Below are 17506 nucleotides of genomic sequence, written 5' to 3'. Positions count from 1 at the left end.
GCATATTTCAATAAATATACAAACAAACAAATAAACAGATCAAAGGGACAAACCAAGAGAATTCTCCTTCTTTATCTCACCAAGCCTGACACTTGGCAAACCACCACTCCTGAGATGGGCAGGAGTGAAAACACAGCCAAAGATTTCATGTCCACTGATGAGCTCTCTTTCAAATGTAGTTTCAAAGGGTCAAGTCTCTCAAAAATAGGAAACGCAGCAGACGCTGAACTGCCTGAGTTCTGAAATCTTAGTGACACCTTGGGTTATGTTCTAGCTTTGCCCTTCCTTCTATTTTTGCAATAAATTTCTCTTCTCTGCTTTACTTCAGAAAGTTAGGAACGATATACCCTTTTGTCTCACCTTCTCTGAACTGTATTGCTATGGTAAATTACATTTATGGACATTCACTCTACTCAAGAAATTCCATCTACAAAACATAATGTTGACATTTTTGCTTTCTTGATCATGGAGAAAGAGGGGAAAACAAAAGCAAACAATGTATTCCAGTTGATGTGTATTTTCTCCTAATTACATTCCAAATCAAATTACATTTCTCAATGCTGTTAAATCTATTACTTCCTTCTTTATTCCACATTAGCATAAAATCTAGCTACTGCAGATTTAAATACATGGACAGAAAGAAAATGCTGTTGTTATCAAATCAGAAAGTGAAAAGAAATAGAGTTGCGATTTTTTTCCTCTTATTTTAAAACTTTTCAGGGTTTCTGCAAGCCTCTGAGTACTTCAGGGTGTGACAGAGAAGGCTGAGGAGCTGAAATAGATGAGCTTTGCTGAAGGTTGCTCCTTAGTGGTATTTGGGAGACAACCAAGAATCATTTCCATTACTGAAAAGATTAGTAATGCCACAAGGCTCAATCCACAATAAAATAAATAAATGAATAAAAACTGCACTAAAAGGACAGCTTCATTATGAGGAGATTTCTATTCTTTTCTTCACTGACTGGAAAGGACGAAATGTCATAATCTTGTGTTTGATACACTGTCTTTTTTATCTTTAAATAAACACCTTTGGTTTTTAAAAATTATCATTATGTACAGAATTCAGAAACACTAATCATTAGATAAAAAATAAGGAAGAAAACAGATAATGGAATGAAATAAGCTGGAAGGAGATTCATTTAGGGAATTAATTTACAATGCCAAAATTATAATTGCCAACTGATTAACACATTTTTTTCTCACTCTTATGGGCATTTATTTTTAATTTATTAATTTCAATGCTCATTATACCTTGATTACACTCTCTTTTGGGAGGAAATAAGATTTGAAGTGGTTTCTATTTTTTTGCCTGTTTTATTGTTTCCATACAGTAATTGTATGTCATGTACTTGAATCTGTTTGTGCTTTCTCTCACTTGAGGTTCTATTTTGAGTTGGCTGTATTTGGGGGGAACAAACATGTTTAAGGGCACTTGGTTGCAAATCAATCACTGAGTGATAAGAGCTAATTTGAAGTGGTAGTAGCATCTGCTCCAGGCAGCAGAGTGTCCTTGTGGCATTGCCAATGCACTGTGCTGAGTAAAGCAGTAGCAAATACAAAGGTTACCCATAAAATGCTCTAAAATTGCAGGTAGATTTCTCAAAAAGAAAGGTAATTTCCCTGTTCTGTAGAAAAACTGCTCTGTCCTAGGTCAGTCCCATCTCTTTTATCTACCAACATTTCTACAAAGGCCGTCATTATTATTGCCATGAAGAAACTGCAGGAAATGCAAAAACTACTAGGCAAGATGATCTAGTTTATTGGTTTCATTATTTTAAGTGAGCTGCCTATGGCGTTGTTTATATTCCAGTCATCTGGAAACACTCTGGCACCCTACTGAGTACTGCAACAAGAGCTGTAAACGGGTGGACAAGACTCTTTTTTTGGAACTAAGATTCAAAATTCCAGGCTCTTAAAAAGTTGCTTTCAGCTGCAGTCTATATGCAGTTTTGACAACTGTAATAACAGCAAAGTAACAACACGTTGCCTTAACCAGAAACAAGAGAAAGAGCCTATTTTCTTTTATTTTTTGTATATGCCATAGTCCAGTATCCTCACACATACATGCACATCTCTACTATGGCTCTGCTGATGTGTGCGGACTTGCTGAAATATCAATTCAAAGATTAAATTTACAATTTAATTATAGTTTATTCATTTTCTCTCTATTTTCTAGTGTGGCTCTGTTACAACAGAGGACCAAGATCACGATCATCTTTCTACCCTTATCCACAAGTCACAAACTCGGGGCTAATACCAAATGCCTATCATTATGAACGTTTCCTTTTCCCACGCAAGCCCACAGAATAGTGGCTGTCTGTGGGTGCAGTAACAAGAGCTACTAATAGTCAAGACATACAGATCAGATCCTCTAAGCACACCGACCTTGAATGTAAGAGAATTTTGATTTCTTAATGCTTTTTTAAGGTAGAAAAGATTCATTCTTCTTATTTCGATTCCAGTTTTTACTTTCTCAAACTTCTCAAGAGAACCAGCAACATTTATCCTACACATTTTTAAAGGATAAAGTTGAGATTCTCACTAAACAACTTACTATAGACCCAAAGCTTAGTTAATATACTGAGTATGGCTAGATTTACAATAAAATTATGAGCTGATTTTTAACTGAGTTCCTACATTCATTATAATTTACTGCAGCTGTTATACCTCTGGATTATTTTTAGAATTTATATAAATACGTAGGCTTTGTAGGAATCTGACTAAAATGCTTGCCTCAATAATGTTAATAATGTGTTAAAGCAGAAAGGTCCATGGGTTAATTCTATGCTTAGTAAAGATGCAAAGCCTCTTAAAGATCTATATTTGTTTATTCTAGCTTTTTATTTTTATTTTTTAAGAATATGGAAAATTATCTGATTGTCTACAAGTCTATGGAGCTGGATGACATTACTCACAGGTCCTGAAGGAACTGGGTGATGTGGCTGCTAAGCTACATTCCATCATATTTGAAAAGTCATGGCTGTCAGGCAAAGTCCCTGGTGACTGGAAAAAGGGAAAAATCATTCCCATTTTTAAGAAAGGGAAAAAGGAAGATCTGGGGAACTACAGGCCTGTCAGACTCACATCTGTGCTCAGGAAGATCATGCAGCAGATCCTTCTGGAAGCTATGTTTAAGCACATGCAAGACAAAGTTATCCAAGACAGCCAGCATAGTTTCACCAAGGGCAGATCAGTGACATAGACAGTGGGATCAAGTGTACTGTCAGCAATTTGACGAAGATGAGTGGTGCAGCTGACACAATACAAGGAAGGGATACCATTTAAAGGGACTTGGATAGGCTTGAAAGGTAGGCCCACAAGAACCTAATGAGGTTCAGCAAAGCCGTATGCAAAGTGCTGCACTTGGGTTGAGGCAATCTCAGATATGTGTACAGACTGAGTTAAGAACTCCCTGAGAGTAACCCTGTGAAGAAAGAGCTGGTGTCCGTGGTCGATAAAAAGCTGGGCATGGGCCAGCACTCTCTGCTCACAGCTTGGAAGGCCAACTATATCCTGAGCTGCATCAAAAGATGGGTGGGCAGTAAGCTGGGGAAAGAGATTGTCCCGTTATTCTGCCCTTGTGAGACTCCATCTAGAGTACTGCTTCCTGACCTGAGGTTCCCAGCACAAGAAGGACACAGAGCATGTAGCAAGTCCAGAAGAGAGCCACACAAATTATCAAAGGGCCGGGGCTCCTCTTCTATGAAGAAAGTTGAGGGAAGTTGGGCTTGTTTAACTCGGAGAAGACCCATGGGAGATCTCATTGTGTCCTTCCAGTAATTAAGGAGAGCTTATAAGCAGGAGGAGATCAACTTTTTATATGGTCTAATAGTGATAGGACAAGGTGGAATGGCTGTAAACTAAAATAGGGGAAATTTAGGTTAGACGTTAAGCAGAAACTCTTTACTTTGAGAGTGGTGAGGTGCAAGAACAAGACGCACAGAGAATGCCAGTACTAGTATCAAAAACAATGTTGGTTTTTGTTTCTTAAGAGTTTCTTAAGGTAACCTGACACACAGATGCCTGCTTAGAATCAGATTTACCAATCTGGGTTTGTAGCTCAGATGCTGGACTACAATGTACATTCTCATCTAGGCCATTTACTTTAGTGAAATCTCCAACACTGCCACCTATATTACATAGCTGGTATGTATATATTTTTAAAATTATATCCATCAAGATGAACATTAGGTACTGATTAAGTCATATCCCGCTCCTACACTAAGGTTTCTATTACAAGTAGTTACAATAATAAGACTGTGTTGTACTTAGTGCAAAAAGTTGTTATCATGGGCCTAAGTGGAGCAACAAGGGTGCAAATTTGCAACTACATGGGAAAGTTAGCTGTAAGTAAAATAAGACAAGTAGTAAAAGGACACTTTTACAAATACTGTTCCATTCCATTGGGATTTTTGTTGGCAAAAGCACATCAGCAAGGTCTCACTTGTCTCGGAGTGCAGAATTAGCTCTAAGACAAACTAATCAATTTAAATCTGTACTAATTGATTCACTGGGCTTTCAAGCACTCTCAAAAACGGGAGCAAAGCTCTGGAAAGACTTTTGAGGTATGGAAAACAAAAATCATCTTTAAGCTCAACTGAAACGGGCTTTATCTCGACACTGACCAGCTTTTAACTTCAAAGATAATACTCCTATAAGGCCAACAGTCAAAAACTCAGGCCTCTTTGCAGTTCTTTGATGATCTGCAAAGAAGGTGGAAATGTAAACTGTCACATAGAGAGGAACAAATCAAATCTGTTACCTCAGGGGTAGCAATCAAGAGACTTTCTTCAGCAATACCTAAATCTATCAGCATAGCTGTCTGTTACATCTATTAACAGCAATAACCTTTCCGTCTTATCATTTTCCTCCATGCAATGGACCCACTTCCATCCTTACTCTTTAAAGCACTCTTTATGGTTGTTTTAGTTCTTTCCCCTTCCAGCAGCTTTATAAAAAGATGTTCTTGAGAAAGGAAATGCACGTAGGTGGAAGAATGAATGCACTATCGTTGTTATTTTTGTGTTAAAAGAAACAAGGATTTAGCATTCTGAAATGTGAAATATAAGATTTAGACGAGGTGTATAGCTCAGAAAAATTATTCTATTCCATTCCAATATCCATTATCCAATCATACAGCATCCTTGGTCTAAATAATTTTAATTAAGCAATTCTACCTTCAGTAGTAGCCATTACAGGAAGATAATTGACTGCATCCGTAATGAAGCATTCTGAGGGTGCTAAACAAACAGCAAGGTTAATTATCTGGCAGTAATGATTGTTATGGAAGTGCAACACTGGCCAACTAAGTTTCCTGTTCTCCTGCAGTACACTTTCAGTAAATCAATGTAATATCCGTGGCTATATATATTGTCTTACTGCGTAGCCGTATTCAACAAAGGAAGCAGGAAGCCACCAGTAAGGAGAACACAGAAATAAATACATTAAAAATATGACATTTTATTAAATGTGTTTTATTCAACTATTAAGTTTTATTAATTTTTTTCATCCCACTTTGACTTAAAAAGTATTTTTTCAAACTGTATGTACATCTGACAGCAGAAGATGTATTTAAGACCAAGTCCCAGAAGTTTATATTATCCACCGTATAATCCCAAAATGGATCTGATAATTTTATTTGCACTCAGCTTCTGCTTTCACCTTTCTCCTTCTTAACAATAAATATACTTACACTAAATTAATTGGATAGATCACATTTGGATTTTGTACATTTACATTTAAGGTGTTGACAGTTCATGTGCTTCATTCTCTCTATATCACTCAATGCTAATAGTGACCTCTGTGTTTCTCTGTGGACAAAAATTACTTTAAATTCCTGACAGTGTTGAGGATTTTTGGTATTAAAAATAAATGTACGAAGTCAAGTGTCTTTGACCTTTAACTTGGAAAAACATCAAAAGTTAGTTTTATTTTAGAGTTTATCTTATTCTTCAGTGATACAGAATCCCAGCTTTAAATCTAGAAGTATGCAAATAGGGTATTTTCATTCCCAAGACCACCAGGCTATTCCTGCCTTAATTGCAGCAATTCAAAAATGCAGAAGTGTATCTTTATGTGAGTTTCTGAAAGAAAATCCAGAAATAGCTGTTATCTCAGAACAACCCATTATCATGTACTGGCATGTTGGAATTTAGACATAGAAACAACTATGCATCTTTTTCTGGGAGGGTTGGAGTATATTGTTGGTTTGTCGTTGTTGCTTTTTACTACTGAATACCCATATCTGATTCACATGAAATTCTGACATTTGGATAGAGGTATTGGGTATGTGCAAGTTCTTTTTGTTAATGGGCATCTCCCTCATTCTCCATGACTTTTCAAAGGTGATGAGAGAGGTTCAACAATCACTTCTGACCGCTCCCTCCGCACATGTGGGTGAGTTGCTCTTTGATTTGTTGAGACTGAGGTTTGCACAAGTCTCAGGAACTTGTCCATAATTACTGACCCGAGGACAGTACTTCTGAGTGATAAAGACACAAGCCATTTCACTGCTTCAAATGTATTTTTGTAGACCTTAAATAACAACTTATATGCAGCCTAATAACTGTATTTGGCAGCATAAGACAACATTAAACAGTTTTCCAGATGACAGATAATGAGCAAAGTACCTACAGACAAGGAGCATATGATCAGCAACAAAAGTTGTCTGAAATTATGCTAAGTATTTTGTCTTTTTTTTTTTTCCTCCTCTACATTCAGGTGGTGACATCTTTAGCATAATCATCATTACTTTTCTTATGATGGCAGAAGATCTGATGCAAGAGGCCCTCAACTCTGACCGGAAGCATGAATTTCACAGCAGTGCATGCACAAAAAAAGAATAGAAAATAAGAAATGTTGGAGCTGAGCTGAGAACAGTCTTCCATAAGTCACCTCGTTGTGGAGAAAGACTCTGGTAGGAAAGGATGAAGTGTTTTTCATCAGATGCTAAATTCAATGGTAGCCAAAAGCAACCCAGAAATTCTTGTGAATTCAGAATGAATTTGAAAAAGAGTTCTAGGAGAGGAAAAAAAGAGACAAAAAAGAAGTAGCTACTTTTAAACATCACAATGTTTTAATCTTTTTAGAACAAAACATTTCTTTTAGAAAGGCTTAAACATAAACATTTAAGGGGATCTCAAAAGTATCCAACACTTTAATTTGCTGTTGAAAAAAGATGAAAAAGAAGTTATCTGAAAATTTAATCTCCCTTTCTAAAGGACATTCTAAATCCACTCTCATATCAACATTCCCAGTGGCAAGCTGTTACTGGCATTAAAAATCTCAGATTAAATGTTTGTTTTTGTTGTTTTAGTGATTTCTTCATGCTATTTGTAAAGCTTTGGCTTATCCCAAAATTTTAGCTCCAGTGGTTTTTTCCAAGGTTTAGTGCAACCTTTTATATTGTTCTCTTGCTCTCATTCAGAGTTCCAAACATCCTCAGCAGTTCTGATCAGATGCTTTAATAATGATACAAGTTGCTCAATTTTTGACCTAACTATCCTCTGTATCAGGCAACTTCTTTAGCCCCGTGTTTTAACTCAGCTTCAGAAGTGACCGTGAAGGTTTCTCTTCTGAAGTTGGAGAAATGGACATTCTGGTACAATTAATGACATGCTCACATGAACATCAAAAGCAGGAAAACAGGTCAGTGAAATCATCCTAAAAGTAAAGATAAAAAGATGAAGTAGAGATAAAAGATAGAGATACCTAAGAAAGTAATAGATATTTAAAAATAGATAAAATAGGTATCTAAAAGCAGAGATAACTCTACTGTCTGCAGAAGTGATTCACTCAGACAAGTTATGTTAAATGAACCTGCTTTAGTTACAAAGGAAGAGGTTGGAAGCAAAGAACAAGGAAGGATGGCAAAAGGAGAAGCTTTGGTTCAGTCCAGACAAGACGACTCCTGTCAGAACCACCTTTCTACCCTCATCTTCAGCTGCTGTTTCAATTTCTAGTTGTTTTTTTCCTATATCTCATTCTCCTTCTTCTTTTTAAACATTTCCTGTTACAGTCTGCTAGCCCCTCCGATGGTTTTCTTGAAGCCTGTCACATCACTGTAGCCTTCAGCATTTGATTTAGAACAGAATGCACTTTGTACGAGGTCTCTCCAAAGGCATGTCAGCTGTCACTTTCACAGAGTTCACACAGAATGACCAAAACACTTGGGAAAACTATGTTTTCAGCTATGTTCTCAAAACATGAATATAGAATTTGTTTGCTCCAGTAAAAATTACAATAACTTGTCTATAAAGAAATGAATGCAAGGGAAAATGTGAACCAAACAGGACAGAGGGTTTAGCGAAAAACGAGTAACTTTGGAGGTTTGGAAGTTCAGCTCTGACATGCTCTCAGTCACGTAAGGTGGTTTATTTGAACCTTACCAAGAAATATACGAAAGCCTTGGATCTGGAAAAGGGGGTCAGAAATACTGCAGCACTCATCCAGGACATAAGCTCCTACACAGAGGCAGGGAATAGAAACAGAGAGAAGCGAGCAAGATAGAGCTGCCCAAACTTCTCCCAGCTGATACAGCTTGAATTTACAGTAGATGCTTAAAGCAGTCCTTTGTTTGCCTGCCCTTTATTTCTATCTGGCACTATTTTCTGCAGTGAATTTTGGCACCAGAGAAGGGCAAATGCTTAGATGGCAGAAGCCCAAGTTGTTAAGCTATGGATGAAGGAGAAATAAAAACCATTTGGCTTTCCAGATGCCCATAACTTGCAAGAAGTTTCTTGTCTGCTGTATCCATACAAGATAAGCCTTGTTCATCTATAACCAAGTTAACTGCTCACACAGACACACATGCAGAGCATTCTTCCCTCTTTGTTGCAACCTCATTTCAGCAGCAGCAAGAGAACTCACTAAATTTCAGATCAGGATATGCATAAAACAATATGCAAAGCAAATTCAGGGTAAGATGGAAACATCACTTAAGGCTTTTTGCCATGACATTAGACAAGCAATACCCAAGAAGAGCTGTAATGAAACTAGAAACAAAATGGCCACTGGAGAACAAGGGAACAAAGCAGCCTGACAGAGCAAGGCATAGGACTTGTGTATGAACAGCATGTAGAACAATGTGAGAACTCAGGTCTAATGTTCCTGGTTGGAAAAAAAATTGTAGGAAAATGAAGTAAATCAATATCTGTTTTGTTGGCACTAGATATCAGGGAACGTGCTAAAAAGGTTACTGCAAAGTAAACCAAAGCAAAGCAAAAGCAAAAGCAAAGTAAAACTAAACAAACAAACAACAACCCAGAGTCTTTTCATATTGCAAAACTTTAGTGTTTTCTGCAAAATACACAGAACACAAACTGTATAGGAGTACAGAATGTCTGGCAGCTGTTTTCTCTCCAAACAACACACAGTTAAACTGCCCTGAGTTAGGACATTTCATCTTCACACTGGCAACTGAAGTTTACAAAGGAAATAAAAGTCAACTTCGGATAGACAGAGAAGTAGACTAAGTCATGTCCTTCCTCTCCTTGCATCTCAGAACACGTTTCACCTAGGAAATGCAGTGTTAAAAGTGTGTTCTCTTTACCGATGACAAGTACAACTGACCTATGGAATTTCAGGGCTTGATGCAAAAGAAATAGGAATGCATATGTTAAAGTTCCAATGCATCTAAAAATATAAGCATTAAAATACTTTCCTGGTTTTTAGCCCCTTCAGGCTTTCATCCCTTACAAGGGACTGCATAAGCATTTTTAAATGCTTTAGACTTCTCAAAACCAATGTATAGAGATCTGAGGCCAGCTGTTTTGACTGATCTACCCACAAACACAGCACAAACAGTCCCACCAGCCAAGTATTCCCAAAGAGAGGCAAACACATTCTCCTGCCGTCTGCTGAGAATAGAAAACTCAGATTGTTGTAGCACATGTTGGCACCAAATGGAACCAAATAAGTGCTAGAATGAATAGCAGCCACTTCGGAGATTTGGGAATACTAAAATGTGTTTCATGTAAGGTAAAATGGGGAGACGCAAAGCTCAAAAATTGGTACATTTAGTACTTTCCCTTAAGTTTCATCAGAAAGCAATATATTTCCAGCAATTACAGGAACAAAACAAAGAGAAAACAGCAGCTTGTGGTAAAAATACATGTATTAAACCTATTAATTCCTTTCAGGATGATGAAAAACATCTTTTGATGTGACAGTCAAAAGACAGATAGGAAAACAAAGCATCTCTACAGCTGTCAAGAAGGTTGAAAGCAACACCTATGGACATTTCTTAAAGGGATATTTTAATACAAGGATGAGGCAACTGACATAGTGTTTAACATTCAAATTGAATTAAACGAATTGCACAACGCCGGCGGGCCCAAATCAGAGTTTGGCTCTTCAACAGATTCAGAAGGTAGGAAAACATCTGGACAGATGCTGGACAGCCCAAAGCAACACTGAGATCAGAGGCTGCAGCACTCTGACCCAGCCAATGCCGTGCAAATATCCTCACAGCCGAGAGCAACAGCCTATCAGAACAGAGTACAGGAAACAGAAAAATAATAAAAAAAAGTCACTTCTTCCAAGATTCAATATAATTATTAAAAATAAATAAATAAATGAATGAATAAATAAATAAAAGCATCTTGCACCATTCTTGAAAAGGAAGATGCTTATGCTTTTGACCCACAACGTTCATTTGAGACCATCATGTCTTTTGCCTCATGATTTATCCACAGAAAGCATTTGAAAAGTGATTTACTCTTCAGCGTCTCACAACAGACAAGCAAACCAGGTCAGCATAATACTATGGATTTTTCTTGTTTTTCCTACTGACTGGACAGCTTTTGTTTGACAAGAGCAAAGTTCTGATGGACAGACAGCACATTACAGTTCTTGAATATATATCCAAGTAGCTGTATGAGAAATCTTACACATAATCGTCCACATTATGACTACGCAAAGACGAGTAAGACTTCTTTTTCAATAAATTAAACATACAACAGAGGCTGTTGTGCCTTCCTCATTAAGCACATGAAAAGCTATGGGGAAAACATGTTGCAGTCAATAAAACATTGCTACCTACCATACAGAAGTCACCTTTAAACAAATGATATTCAGATGAAAAGAGGAGAAAACAAGGGAAGAAAAGCTAACAATTAGAATTATAATTTTCAGCAACTTGGAAAAAATCATGCAGTTCAGGCATAAGTCAATGCTGCAAATCAATTTCCAACAAAGCACTGGCATTCAAACAATTGCTATTCTCTTGCTGCATATTGTCTTTCTTTCATTTCCAAAACCATTAACTGAGAGTTTTGAAGTTGGTGATAAAGGGAGGATTATGATCTTCACATTAGCTCTGGTTTCCCTCAAGTTACTTGCTTTCCACACCAAAAATTCATCTGCATATGATCTGTTACTCATAAGGTAAAGAACAAGCAGCTGAAGGACTGACTATCTCATAGCTGAGGTTCCAAACCATTTTGATCACGAACCATAGAACCACCAAGGTTGGAAAAGATTCATTGCCAAATTTTGTTTTGTTTTCTTTCAGAGTATAATACATTTTTAACAAACTTTAAAATTGCAAACCCAAATTGATCTACTGAAGAATCATAAAAAATATTTTCTAAACTGATCACTAAATGTCATACATTGCTGTTGTAGCAAACTCCTGCTCATAGATACTTGCTTCCAGCTTTCCTTCTGCCTTCATATGAGAACTGGATAACATAGATAAAATTCTGGTGATGTTGGGGGTAGAAATCTCTGATTTAGAGCATAGGAGAAAGAGAAAGATGAGCCATTGAGAACAGGCAGTTCAGGAAACAATAACAGAAAGGAGATGGTTCTCATTTAATAGGTAAGTGTAGAGAGAATCCTGGGCACCTCACTGCCCAGAGGCGAAGGCCAGCAGGGAGCAAGCTAACAAGTGCAGCACACATCTTAATGGGTGCAGTGATATGCTGCCCTAGAAGAAGCAAAACCCATTAGCAAATACAGTGGCAGGTAAAGTTACAAGGTATAGAATTTAAGAAATTTGCCATACCAGAGGTAAGGAAGGCATCTGACATGTCTCCAGATATTTTGACTCTGAGCTGTTGATTACTTCATTGCCTTTGGAGATCCAAGCCCATCTGAGAACAGATACAGCAAAAATGAGAAACTGCCTATTTCATTTTGCCAAAATGACAGCCTCTAACAGTCACAGTTATGCAATTGCCTTCTTTTTCAATAATACGTCAATATTCAGAACTCTTAATATAAGAACTCTTTTCCTACAATCAAACAGTAGTCTTAAAATGACCCCATTTCATTAAAAATCTAAATAAGGTATTATCTGTTCATAAGAATCCTGTGTTTAATTAACAAAAATACTTTAAGATGGGTGAAAGAGTTGGTGGTCAGTTACTTATCCCTCTGTCATAGACTTCATTCAACCAGATCTGAGTATTACAACAACAACAACAACAACAAAGGCTGTAATTATCTACGAACATTAAAAAGTCTTTAAAATTAATAAATACTAATTCTCTTTGTATTTGCAATCTAATCAAATTCTTAACAACTGTTCTAGTGAAATTAAATATTCTGATTTCAGCAGTACTGAAATTACATTAATAAGTACAGTCAAACACTTGCTTTCCTACATATTATTCTGAATATAACATAATACATTCATATAATAAGTCAGTAGAATTGGTTTTATAAAACCGAATGAGTGTTTGATCAGATTACAAGAGCACAATGTTTATATAAGAAATATTTAAGTAGGAAAAAATCTGGAAGAAGCTACAATAATTTAACTGAAAAATAAGAAAAAGAGAAGTATTTTCTTTTCCACTGGCATGAATAGAGGCAGGATTTCATTCCAAATTCTGCCATTTTCATAATATCCCTTGTACTTAGACTGAAGCATCACATCTCAGTTATGCCCAGTGGCTTTCTGCAAGCCATTACTTCTTTCAGCAACGTATGGCAATTCTCACACATTATCCTCACAGACTCATCGGTGCCCAGGCTCTACTTCAGAACTCTGCCAAATCGTTTTTGTACTTACTCTCATAAAGAAGCAACATCTACTTTTGGCAACAATAATCACAGTTTGCTATTGATACAAACCACAGTTTTTCTCCACACATAGATTAGAAAGCACTGACAGTAAAACACTGGCAAAATATTTAGACAAAAACACATAAATGTTACATAACAAATACTCCTATTTAACTCCTTGCTTTATTCTAACATGATTGTTCAAACATTGGCAAACAGCAAATCCACACTGCTTTAAACAGTGCTTTGTTGAATGCTGTATATAGTTACTGATCCTCTGTTAAGCATGCCAGTGCTGAGGGATTTAGGGTCATTTGAGTCTTAATCCGTATCATTCTTTGAGAATGAAACAGAAGGTAACTGACTGTGGAAGCAACACGGAAAACATATTTTATACAGAAAAGTAGCATTTTTTTCAGATTCATCATCTAAATGGCTATAGAAATATATGGCACATTAAAATAGATCACAAGAGTCAAGACTTTTATTCTAAGCAATATACACCTGAAAAGTTTCCCTGAATATTAAGAACATTCAGAAACTCAAAAAAAGAAAAAAAGAAAAAAAGATGTTTAAGATTTCAAGGTCAAGATTAAAGAGTCCACACAAGGATCCAGACACAAAAAAGTTGTGCTGGGCACTGTGCACAGCTTGTTGGAAAGACTGTACCCAGCCTTGTGTTGGCACTCAGGTGATGCACCAACAGACATCGATCACCTTGATAAAATATCAGGTACTATCATACTATGGATTTTAACTACCAAAATCAGACCAGACAACTAGATGTCTCTTGCTTGTACTAACCCGCAAAACTGGCCAAGTGAAGTAGTTTCAGGCAGAGCAAAGTGTTCAGATAAGTGTTCAGCAGGTAAAAGGACAAATATGATCCCCAGCTATTAACTCTCATCAAATTACTAATTGACTCAAGGTAACTATGAAAGTAATATGTGTTGCATCATGCAGCAAATGCAGAGCAGAGCATCCCACGTACTCTGCAATCATTTCAACCTTAGGCTATGTTTTAAGGACAGAAAGGTCAGCCGCTCATCTGGCTCAGTGCTGAAATCAATGGAGCAATCCTGATTGATGCAAGCTGAGGATCTAGCTAATGAAGACAGTGACGTTTACAGATTTACCTGGGGAGCTGCCCTAAGAACTAGTCTTTTATGGTTTAACAGCAATCGGTACGCATATTCTGTTACTACAACATAACATTAAACTGATGGCATCGCTGTCCCAGTTGGTCACTCAAGCTGTGCAGCCCATTTCAGTCTGCAGGGCTGAACATACTGTTCCATTGCAGTGACTGCTATTAAAATATTATGCCTGAAATTAATGCATTACACCTTGCAGACTAATGTTCTCTAAATCAGACTGGATTTATCTAGGGGTATTTTTAGGCAAAAATACATCCTCACAAGCAATGTAATGATCAGCACTTTTCCCCCAGCTGCTTTAATATGGAATAAAGCCTATGAAGTAATTAATATTTATGAAGTAAATTAGTTCCTGTTAAACCCAAAGTCACAAATATATGGGATTTGAACTATAAAAATGCAAACCTAAACCAATATAATAAAAATACACTTACATACATATTAATTGTGAACTTCGGTCAAGTTGTTATATATTGCTTTAGTAAACGCAAAATTAATAATAATGCTGGTCTGCAAACTTTTGTATTGATCTGTATGATTTCTAGATTAGCCAGATACAACAGAGGAAGTCTCATTTTAGTGCATTAGGGCACCTTTGAAACTTGATCAGCAGGCTGACTCTTTTATGTCCTTCAGTTGCCAACACTGCCTCATTTCCACTGACAGAAGAATGCTTTCCCCTATTGGAATTCAGAGAGCACTATGCACAGAAGGACACTCCTTCCAAAGAGAATTGATATATGATTCAACCTGTATCATAGGAAGAGATAGTTTTACCCATTATTGAAGTGAAAACAACATACGCTGTTCCTGAAACATACATTCTCTATATATCAAGCCATTACAGAGAAGAATAAATAACACATTTTTATACGGTGCTTTTTATCATCAGATCTCAAAGTGCTTCATAAAACATGCTGTTCTACATATACTACACTAATAAAATATTAGAGGATTACAAATGTTCATATGTGAGTGGTACTAAAAACATTTCAGCATCAGAAAGATATTACAAGGTTCAGAAACATGAGAATTTAAGAGCTCCCATATGAATTCAGCAGGCTAACTTCAGACACCCAAGTCTGCAAATGTTTGCTTTCATATGGACATAAAAGGAATCAGAAGAAATGTAAACTAATTCAAGCTAAATATAATATCTCCCTAGATCATTATTAATGTTTTTATTAGCATTTGTTACTTCCTCTCCATTTCCAGATGGCACAGTGTATGACAGCATCAATATCTGTGCTGAAACACAGATTGAATGCTGCAAGGAGTGCCACAACAGCCTGGTTCTGTGGAAAGCTGTGTTGGTTCTTTTCATGCAGTGACAAGTGAGGAGAACAACTTTTTTTCCCTGTTTAGTCAAGAAGATTCCCTAAATCTGATTACACCTGGGGCAGGAGTACAGGAATGGGAGAGGATAAAGCATTCAGTTCCCAACTGTATTCAAGCAGAGACTGCAAATCAAAGTGTCGGACTGGCAGTTGAAGAGATCGCCACCCTTAGTTCAAGTTCAGAACTGCTACAGCTAACAGATGTGGAAAGGGGATCAGTCTGCTAAGTGCAGGAAACGTGCTAGAGAACAGTGTATTCTCCATAACAAACTCCTGCACCTCTTGTAGGGCTGGCTGCAGAGAGCCCAGGCACAGTGATTTCCAGAACATCTGACTGAGATCACCAGCTCATCCTATGCACACAACAACTTGCTATCATTCATCACAGTTTGTTTAAAGGCATTCTGCCTGGGGATATTATCTACCCATCCTCTAAAATGTGTTTAATATCCATTTTTCTCTCTTCCTCCTAAATTATAAAACTGTTTAGTTGACTCCACAACTCTTCCATCTTTTAAGCATCAAGGAAAAGCAGAGCTGCTTGAAAAAGTTGCAGGTAGTGTGGAATTTTAAACTGAACAAAGAACACATAAGCAAGCTTCAAGTAAATAATTTAGCTCTTGGCCTGAGGCATTACCTTTTATTCAAAGAAGCATAATTGGTAAAGAATGCTAGCAGAGTCATTTACAAAATGTTAACTATGCAATAGCAGAACATCCTGTTACAAAGCAAGATAATTATTTTGCATACCAGAACCTCAAAAGTAAATAGATGAATGCACAAAACCTTAGATGATCTTAACAGATTAATGTATGGATATCAGAGGCAATGTAACCCTTGAAAATATTCAAGACAAAAAAAAAAATAAAAAAATAAAAGAGAGAGAAGAAAAAAGTAGTGCTTCAATTTCTTAAGAACACATCTTTATTTGCTTTTCTTTTCTGCATTATCTCAAAACCTCTGTGCTGCACTGGAAAGCCTACTTACGATCTTCATTAATGACAGGGATAGCAGGGCACAGTGTACCCAGAGCAAATTAGCAGAGCCTGGAGAAGAAAAAGTTTAGGAGCGATCTCATCGATGCATACTAACGCCTGGAGGGTGCAAAAAGGACACAGCCAGACAGGGCGCTCATTGCCAGGACTAGTGGCAGTGGGTACAAAGTGAAACACAGACTGAGGGCTCAGCTCCTTGTACTCCAAAAGCCGCCTGGGCATGGGCCTGGGCAGCCTGCTCTGGGTGTCCCTGCTCAAGCGGGGGGTTAGGCCAGATGGTGTCCAGATTGCGTCCCGTCCAGCTTCAATCATTCTGTAGTTCTGTGATATAGATCCCATTTCTCCTTCATCTAGAAAACAGCTGTATTCCGGGCATGTATTCAAGCAATAGCCCACACTGAAAACCGTATTACATATGTCTCTCATCTGCGCCTTCTCCAACTCTGTGGTCACAGAAGGCACAATGGCTTTTCTATTGCAGCATCTTTTCAGTTTGCTTCCTTAAATTACTCAGGCAAGAGCTATAGGGGTCTTCTATCTCCATCCCCTTTCTGTATCAGTTCGTTAACTTGGTACCACTTTGTTTTTTCACTGGATAACCTCTTAGAACATATTTACAATGTAATTTAATGAGCGTCAGGTTTGTAAGACATTACCTAGATGTAAAAGTTTTCTGGAATACTAGCTGTAAATCTTAATGCATTTGTCAGTACTGCTGAAAAAGAAGTCTGTAGATCTAAGATACATCACCACTTGTCTGTCTGAAAAATAGGATGTTTACTCTGCCAGGAACCGCATGGCTGACCAGGAATTAATTTGGAATCATTTCCTGGACTGGCTGAGGAAAAAGACAAGCAGGACTAATGCAGAGCAGCATAATTAATCACAGTTAAATTAATATTTATTTATTTATTTATCTTCACGTTGTCTTATAGCTCCCATTTAAAGGCAACCTAGGAATTAGTATTTCAGTTTTTGCTTCCTTCTGCTTTGTTCAGGCAGTCTC

General features: G+C 37.2%; 1 long non-coding RNA gene across 1 annotated transcript in view; it reads right to left on the bottom strand.

Annotated features, from left to right (window-relative positions):
* Window positions 1–17506, bottom strand: part of LOC128091459 (uncharacterized) — a 597131-nt gene that overhangs the window by 438553 nt on the left and 141072 nt on the right. Inside the window, exon 2 of the long non-coding RNA XR_008211422.1 lies at window positions 12008–12095. This is a non-coding gene — a long non-coding RNA (uncharacterized LOC128091459). The remainder of the gene's footprint in view (window positions 1–12007; window positions 12096–17506) is intronic.

This window comes from Tympanuchus pallidicinctus, unplaced genomic scaffold (genome assembly GCF_026119805.1).
Source record: "Tympanuchus pallidicinctus isolate F22 unplaced genomic scaffold, pur_lepc_1.0 scaffold10, whole genome shotgun sequence".
Classification (NCBI taxonomy): Eukaryota; Metazoa; Chordata; class Aves; order Galliformes; family Phasianidae; genus Tympanuchus; species Tympanuchus pallidicinctus.
This window is presented reverse-complemented; position numbering and strand designations above follow the sequence as displayed.